Source organism: Magallana gigas, chromosome 2 (genome assembly GCF_963853765.1).
Source record: "Magallana gigas chromosome 2, xbMagGiga1.1, whole genome shotgun sequence".
Taxonomy (NCBI): Eukaryota; Metazoa; Mollusca; class Bivalvia; order Ostreida; family Ostreidae; genus Magallana; species Magallana gigas.
In genome coordinates this window covers 41,114,719-41,124,533 of record NC_088854.1, presented here as the reverse complement: position 1 = coordinate 41,124,533, position 9,815 = coordinate 41,114,719, and positions in this window count along the sequence as shown.

Here is a 9,815-nt window from a genome sequence, read left to right as displayed (position 1 = left end):
TCTCAACTGTTTTGAAGATATTAAGGGACTTGCTGTTTGAGGGGGTCAGGACCACCCACAGGGCCCATGCCCTACATAACATTTGATGCCCCTTGACACCAGAAACATGAATATATATGTTTTAGGGGTCATGATTATAACAGTTTCTGAGATATATGGTAATTTCAAATTCCTGGGGGGTGGGGATGACCCCAGGGGTCAGATCTAATAAACCCTATATATTGCCAGTAACAGCCAATGTATGATTATGAAAACCCTATATTATTATCTTTGTCCGTTTTCAAGTTACCATTTACAATAGAGTCTATGATTCTTCCTACAAGGTTCAATGTTAGACCCCACACCCTTTTGACACCCCCCCCCCCCTCCCCCGAAAAGTGGTTGTCTAACCCAAAATGAGAAAAATCAAACCAGGGTGCACAACTAGATTTGCAGGCCTATCATATCCTAGAGTTTTGTACAATTATGTTCAGCCATCTCTGAGAAACAAGTTCAGAGCGGGAAAGAAGAAAAAGAAGATGAAGAATATATACATGTATTAAGAACCGTACAAAAACAATAAGTCTCCAAACTTCATTCAGGAGACTTAATAATTGATAAAGATTAAATAGAGATAGGATCATCAAACATCAATAATTTAAAGATTATTGACAATTTCTGATTCTAAGGGGGTCAGGATGACTCCTTAGGGTCATGACTTACATGCCATAATGATCTGATGCGCCTGCATGACCTAAGGAGGAATAATATCTTTGGATTAAGGTGGGGATCTCAATGGTTTTTATGATATTTGATAATTTCAGGAAGAGCACTTGGGATCATGACCTACATACCATCTTAAATGCCTTGAACAAAGAAACAATAATATAATATGTACATGATATATGATTCAATTTAAGAACCCAGATATAGATCAATCATCTGTTTTGTAATACTTCCTATGTATATATACATGTACATGTATTAGTTTGTGTTTTGTTCTATACTATTCATGTTCATGACTGTAGTATGGCTTAGTCTTATTTTAAATTACATTAAAAAATTGTCAAATATATGACTTGGAACCCCCACTCCCAAACAAACTCAAATATAAACTGTTCTCTCTCCCCCCCCCCCCCCCCTTCCTTGTCGAATAATCTATTAAAATCAAAATATAATTTGGGTGTCTAAAAACTTTTATAAACAGGTAAAAAATGTTATTCTTAAAAAAAATTACATTACACCTTGCATAATTGACAAATGATCTATTGAGATACGATCAGAGGTCATATTTCTACCTTGGGATCAATAAGTAGTATTCATTGACAAGTTAAAATTAATTAATAACAATAAATGATTCAAATTATAAATGTTTATAAAATACTCCACATTCATCCCCCCCCCCCCCCCCCAATCTAATCTGCTTATAAAGATTCAGTCTTCTTAATACATTCTTACATGTGTACAGTAGCAAATTTTAAATCATTTCTTGATTGCTTTTTCTCTCGTGATTCACATTAACATTTTGGAAATTGCTTAATTCAATTTTTAAGATTTATAAACAAAATGTTATATGCATCACTGCCATGTGTATTCACCTATTTGGGGCAATTGTAAAGTCTCCTAAACAAAGCAGTACGTGACATCATTAGGCTAGGAATTACCCACATGGATCAAACACTACTGTATAACATATGAATAAGATAAAATACATTATTATTTCTAGTTCTAAAATGTCAGGGTGTCTCCAAGGGGGCATAATCTTACAATACAATTTTACGCGCAATGACACAAAGAGCAAAAATAAATTAAACGGTTTAGGGATGAGGATCTCAGATCTCAGAAGTTAACAAAATATACAGTGTATCATATCATTTCCTATTTCATAAAGATGGGGGGGGGGGGGGGGGGGGGGGGGGTTAAAGACAACACCTGGGGGTCATTAATGTACTACTTTACACCAGTTGATGCATCATAATGACTTTAGAAGATATTTTGTATTTTCCTGTTTTGTGGGGTCAGAACAGTCCCATAAGGTCATGACCTACATTGTATTTGATGCATTATAATACATTAAGAAAGAAACACTCCTTCCTTCCTATTATTACTCATATAAAAAATATAAGTGTCTACACTTACTTACATATGTAATACACAAATTTAATAAGAAATTGTTTATACAGGGTCAATATGGGGTCAACTCAACAGTGCATGCAGTCTGACAAATGAAAAAAATAACTTTTGCAACTAAAATGACAGAAACTTTACAAATGCGATAGGATAGGTAACGATGATAAGCTTATTTAAATATTAAAAGATGATGATACAGTATGCTGTCAAAGGGAGATTACATTTAGAAAGTGAAAGTAGAACTTATATACATGTGTATGTATGCTGGCAGGAATCCCATGCTGGCATCTTATTATATTGTGCTACTGCTACTACATGTATTATGCTTACCTAAATTGGTCAACATCATAATGATAATCCAATTAAAACACAATAATGAATTCCTCTAGCTGATCTTAACTACCGTAATCCTTTTCTGCATACGGAAAACACAGACATGTATGTATGGGTGTTGCTAAAACGCGGAACGGAAAACGGAACGGAATGGAAAATATCATCACGTTTATCGCTTAAAAAGGGTATAGACTGGCCAGAAACGATTTACTTTGTATCTTTCATTTATATCTAATGAATGATTATTAACATGTTGCTATCTTATTAATATTCATATGAATGTCTATCAATTATAGCATTGTATTCATTCGGCTTTAGTTGAGTACGAAACGGAAAAATCAAATGTATACGAATTGTGAAACATTAACATGATTAAACGAGCAAATTAGCTATAACTTTTTACTTATTTCTCTTATATGGTATTGCTGGCATATCAGCGTAACGTACGCAGTTAGTGAAAGCGTTTTATGCGTGTTTTGAGTATTTTTATATTATTTTCAAATATGATGTACATGTATATACTTACATCAAAATTGAATTTTCGGTGTTCTAGACGATCTTTTATCATACAGACGATACAGTATCATTGAGATGGAAGAAAAAAACTGTAGGACTGACGACATTAAAAAATTAAAATACAGTAAACATTTAAATACCCGGTAATTTGTGAAACTAGTAATTTGTGAAACTAGTATTTTTAGTTTTTACTGCAATTTTGTTTGCGTTTGCATTACAAAGCATGCAGTTGTTTATTCCAGCAGTTATATACATATGATCTGAATAGAGAGCTCTAGACGTTGCCTGGTTTGATTTTCCGATTATACATTGGGACTATAGTCTGTCGATCCCAAAATATTCATGCAGCACATTTGGACGATTTATAATGGAAAATATTGACATCTTTTCTCCATTTGGAAGTCACTCAGAAGACCTTGCACAATTTTTCAACACTATCATCCGGGCCTGTTAAAATGCAAAACCCCGTAGACTTCTTTATTTTTAGCCGTGTATTTATACCAGCTGATAAGCTAGAGAGGACGTTTTAAAGAAAGAATAATGAGAATGTTTAATGCTTCTAAAAGAGAATCGCTTGAACCCTGAGGTATATATAAATATACAGCAAAAAGTGAATCGAGGATATTTTGGGACAGAATATAGTGGTCAATGCACGTACTGTTAATTTTGAGGAAATAAATATTCTTGAATAAATAATCTAATATTGCTAATCTTTCAAAAAAAATTAAAAAGGTACATAAAGTATATCGTTTTAGCATACTTAACAAATCTATGGGGTAAATAACATTAGATAAGATTTTCCGTTTTCCTTCCGTTCCGTTTTCCGTTCCGCGTTTTAGCAACACCCATGTATGTATACACGTGAACCCATCTAATGGAAGAGCTGGGTAAAACTACATGTAGTACCCGCTAATGAGACATGCAAACCTGTGTTGTGTACGTAACTTCAGACAAAGATCAGTCATTTGTAACATGCATGTATTTTTATGACCTATTCTTCAAATCCACTTGCACTATTTTATTAGGTAAATAACAGCTTTAAGGTGGTGCAGGACACCTGCATATTGTGATATACAGTACATGTATACTTCCTATTGAGATAAACAATAAAGTATGTTGAATATTGATTAAATATTTACCCCCCAAATAATGTTACCTAACATTGAAGCGCAATGGGTTAGAGCGTTTAAATGTCTGTAAGAGCATTGGGGTCCAAGGTGTATTTTTGGTAATTTACGAATGTTCATGGGGAGGGGGGGGGGGGGTCTGGACCCCTCACTCCCACCCCTTCTCTAAATCTGTGCACACGATGATGTTCATGTAGGCACACAGAAGCAATTCTAAAACCGGCAACCGCCACGGGGAGGGGGCATAATTTAATTTTTAATTTTGTTTGTAATAATTATATAGACCATTATACTTCCTATGACATAAAATGTTAAGATTATTGATTAACTGAAAATTCACTGCAAACAGTTCTACCCCAAATTGCACATAAAGTGCTGCTCATGTCACGATGTGTATTATCATATGGGCAGGGATCTCATCCTTCAGTTATGAAAATTATAATTTTTAAATGTATTACCGGAGTTTGCATGTAGCCTTCATTTTTAATTAAACTGGTACAAAACAGTGTTATTTAGGGGCAAACACATGGTGCGGGTATTACTGTCTAATGACAGCATCTAGTTTTCTTTTTGTTAATTGATATCAATCCGCACAAGAATGTAGGTTCAAGAAAAATCTTCTGACACATTTCATATACTAAGGATACATGATTGTTGCCATCAATAAATTGTATAAAAGATACCAAGTATGTTTCTTCATAACCAAGAACATTTTTATTGACTGATGAAAATATCGCTATAATTAAATTTGACGTATATGCATGGAAATGAAACTTCAGTGATATCCGCGCTGTAATCGCCTAAATTATGCAAATTAGCTCAGGTCAGTGGTGAATGTTTAACGTTTTCCCACACAAAAGTTGAAATTCAGGAACATGATTGCTTTTCATTACTTACAATTTATCAAACGTGAAATCATTTTAGTGTGACAAAACAAAGAGGTGAAGCAAAGGAGTTGAAAATAATCAAGAGCGGGGGAGGAGGGGGGGGGGGGGGGGGGGGGTGTCTAGGTGATTTGATCTTTCGTCGAGTTGAAGGTCAGTGTGGCCCTGCAACATGCACATCGGGAAAACTGCGCGCCTGTTTATGTACGTCATAGATTAAAAATAGACTAGCGTGGTAGTTTATATTGTGTGGCGATTTATAGTTTTGAGCAGCGTTGATTAAGAAATAGTATCTTAAACATGATTTTTTTTTTTACAAATTGGTTTGATAAACAGAGGCAATCAATTTTACTTTATCTATAGAATAGCAGCTTGTAGTTAATGGTGTGCATTTTGGACATGAGTAGAATCTTGTCATTTTGTTTTCTGATGCAATGGTTTGAATTTTATACTAAGTATATTATATTTATATATCAGTGTAGACTAACTTTAAATGCTATATAATAGAAACAGCCAGAACTGAAATCAACACGCCCCGTTTATCGATTGGTCGAAACTTAATACAGCGACTTAAAAAAAAAGATCATGGACTGCGCGGAATATAAGATTTCATGATGATGACAGACTCAAATTCCCATTGGAGACGATTTTGGTGTTTCTTTTAGCTAACGTACTGATGTACATTAACAGTAATTTAGTGAATTTTACTTACTTTTTACAATCAATTTATTAATTTGTTAAAAGAAAGATGTAAATTTACACAGACATATTAAAGACACTAAAATGTAAATATTACAAATTGACCCTTATCATTAAAGATATTTTATATAAACAATAAAATGCTTCTTTGATGATTCATGCGGATTATGAAAGTAACGATCATTGCAGAAAAAAATTATATAGCCCGCTAACGCGGATTATGTATTTTTTTCTGCAATGTCGCCACCTTCATATCCCCCATGAATCACCAAAGAAAGCATTTTATTGTTTAAATATAACACAGGAACCTGACGTTTTTAAAAACTTCACTTTAAATGAAAAAAATCCTTGTACTATAATACAAGAATTCTAAAGAGAAAAGTTTAAAATGTCACGTGCATGTGATTTATAAAACCCTTTAAAATAGTGTGCCTGTATAGTTTTGTAAAAACGGTTTGAAATTTAATGTAAAATATTTAAATGGAACAAGGTTCTGAAAGGAAGTATAATAACTTGAGAAATGACAGAAGAAGAGACCATCATTTGATCATATTGACGATTTGCTCCTAGTGAAGTAGATACAGATTCATCATGGGCAGACGCGTTATACATTTTTTTCATAATAAAAAATATATACCCTCTACGTAATAATAAGGTACCGGTATAGAGGGTATATATTTTTAATTATGAGAAAGATATATAACGTGAGTTAAATGTGGCCGATTGAATGAACTTAACATTAGTTGTGTCGATCGTCATAACAATACAAACTGTCATGCACCTGTTCAAAGCTGCATGGTCTAATTTTTTGGCTACTACAGAATCAAATATTTTTCCATACAAACCAAATATCTTAGAGAGTTATAAACCCGCACCTATTTAGTATTTACACCAGCAGAATCGGTCTCCTTCAAAGTTAGAAATATTCAAAGTAAATAAAAATGATTTTTTATGAGCATACAAAAAAAAAACTGACAAAACAAAACAAAATGCATCGATTGTAAACAAAACAAAATTCAGAAATAATAGTGAACAAACTGTACGCAGGTTTATTTTTGTTTTGCCAGAACATTACTCACATTTACACTTGATATCAAAGTCGTAATACAATCATCCCCTCCTCGACATCAAGGCGAATTTTAATATGAGGTGAAATAACGCGATACTCTTTTTATGACGTTTGTTTTGTTAAAAAAAAGGTCATCATTTTTTTCATTGAAATATGGCTTAATTGACAGGGAAAACTACAGCAATGTCTGTTATTATACACATACTTAGCATAACCATCCTTTCAAAAGCGTACACAACATTTGATATAAAATCGGGCCATGCAGCTTTTAAAAAGGTGTTGTTCTGTTTTTGAATGCGAACTTATATTTATTGCCTTTTTTTCATGAAAACTGTTTTAGTCAGTTTTTGACCCTCAAATGTACAAGATGGCCGAACATCCCTCTATGATATTTCACGATTCATTATTTTTCATCTTTGATATGTTATGGCCTATGATAATATGATTCTTGTATACTTTATTAATGATTTATTTCAAATTCTGGTTGTTGAGAGCAGAAAAGGGGCAATAAATGTCTGATTCCTGTAGCATCAACTCGTGTCAGTACTTTCAGTACTTTGATTTAGCTCACCGAGACGAAGTCAGGGGGAGCTTATGCTATACCCTCGGCGTCGGCGTCCGGACCTGGTTAAAGTTTTTGTTGCAGGTCCTGTATCTAAGCTATTACTTGTCCTATCTTCACCAAACTTGCATGGATGATGCATCTGGACCTACTTATGGACTTGAAAAACTTGGGTGCTGAATCTGAGTCCTAAATTTCAGATGCTGGAGGAGGTTAAGGTTGTTGGACCAGGTTAAAGGTTTTGTTGCAGGTGCCCTTTGATAGCAATATCTAAGTTACTGCAGATCCGTACTTCACCAAACTTGCAGGGATGGTGTGTCTTATGATACTGATGCACCAGACAGGCTTGAGTGCTGAATCTGAGCTATAGGTTTTGGATGCTGGAGGAGGTTAAGGTTTTTAGAGCTGGTTAAATTTTTTGTTGCAGATGCCCTCTGATGATTATATCTTAGTTACTACTTGTCCTAACTTCACCAGCCTTCCATGGATGGTGCGTCTTATTATACTGATGCACCAGACAGGCTTGAATGCTGAATCTGAGCCATAGGTTTCGAATGCTGGAGGAGGTTAAGCTTTTTAGAGCTGGTTAAAGTTTTTGAAACAGGTGCCCTCTGATGATTTTATCTTAGTTATGACTTGTCCTAACTACGCCAGACTTCCATGGATGGTGCGTCTTATGATACTGATGCACCTGACGGGCTTTAATGCTGAGTCTGAGCCATAGGTTTCAGATGCTGGATATGGTTAAGTTTTTTGAAACAGGTCACATGTTTAATAGATAATAGTACTATTTCAAACTTGCATAGTTAATTAAACTGTAATATGAATGAATCACAGAGGAAGCTTCAGATGCAGAGCTTGATCTCCATTATCAAGGATGCTAAAAAGTATATCTTAGTTATTACAGGTCCTAACTTCACCAATCTTGAATGGATGGTGTGTATTATGATACAGATGCACCTGACAGGCATGGATGTTGAATCTGAGCCATATGTTGCTGATGCTGGAACAGGTTAAGGTTTTAATTGCTAGTGCCCTCTGATGATGATATGTTATAATTAGTTATTACTGGCCTGAACTTGCATGGAGATGCGTTTTATGTATACTGATGCACCTGACAGGCTTGAATAATGAATCTGAGCCATAAGTTTCGGATGCTGGATGAGGTTTAGTTTTTTTGGAACAGGTCACATGTTTTATAAATGATAGCTTGCATAGTTGATTTAATATTATAAATACTATATTATAAATGAAACGCAGAGGTTGCTTCAGATGCAGAGCCTGATTTCCATTATCAAGGATGCTAAAGAAATCTCCTACCTCACTCAAACCTGCTCGATAGATAGATGTGTTTGTTGATAAATGATATAACATGATTCCTATCATATAGTATTGTATGGTATGAAACAATATTGTTTAATATGATACAATAAAATATCATATGTAATATTTCAAAAAGTTATATAATACGATATGATATTGTATCAATTTTTTTGATATTTTATTTATGTTATGAGATTGTTACATGATATCGTTTGTATAGTATTGTATATTATGATACAATATTGTATAATATTATATTCTATTATTAATTTATCATTTTATCACATGATACTATTACATAAGATATTGCAAAATTTAATATTGTATACTATGATACAATATTGTATATTCTATAATATTGTATCATACGATATTGTATAATATGATATTAGTTTCTGTTATATAGAATTATATCACATGGACTTGTATAATATGATACTGTAATATTATATAATATCGTATCATACGATATTGTATAATATGATATAGGTTGTATAATATTATACAATATATTATACAATATAATATCATATGTTTCAATGTTATGATGTATTATGTAATATGATATTGTAATAGAATACTATATTGTTTTATATATTATGAAATTGTATTATGTGATCAAATACAATAACGTATAACACAATACAATGTCATATCATACGTTACAATATCATATCTCATCATTGTTTTTTATGGTATTTTATTGTATTATATGATATATGTTGTAAATATGATATGATCCAATATTTAATTTTATTGTATTGATTAACATATGAACATATGATTATCATACAATTTTTTAACAGATGATATACGATATTGTGTCAAAACAGAATCCATGAATATCCAAGATCATTAAGTATGATTTTCATTTAATATGATAAAGGTGGTCTCATAAAGGTGAAGTCTCATAAGGGTGATGTCTCGTCTCGGTGAGCTTTGTAATCTGTGATTACCTATGTTTTCTCTCTATAATTATATCAAAGCAAATGATAACTGCACTTAAGGAAATGCGATATTTTCGAGAAAATAAACTGTAGAAAGAAGAATTTGTGTTTCAATTGCAGAAATGATCAACATGGAATACGAGGTTGGAGAGATTTTAGAAGAGTTATAAATTTTGCTATGTGGATATCAAGACAATTTTTCGCCAAATCAGAAGCGCTGGCATCTCATCCAACAGACACTAAATG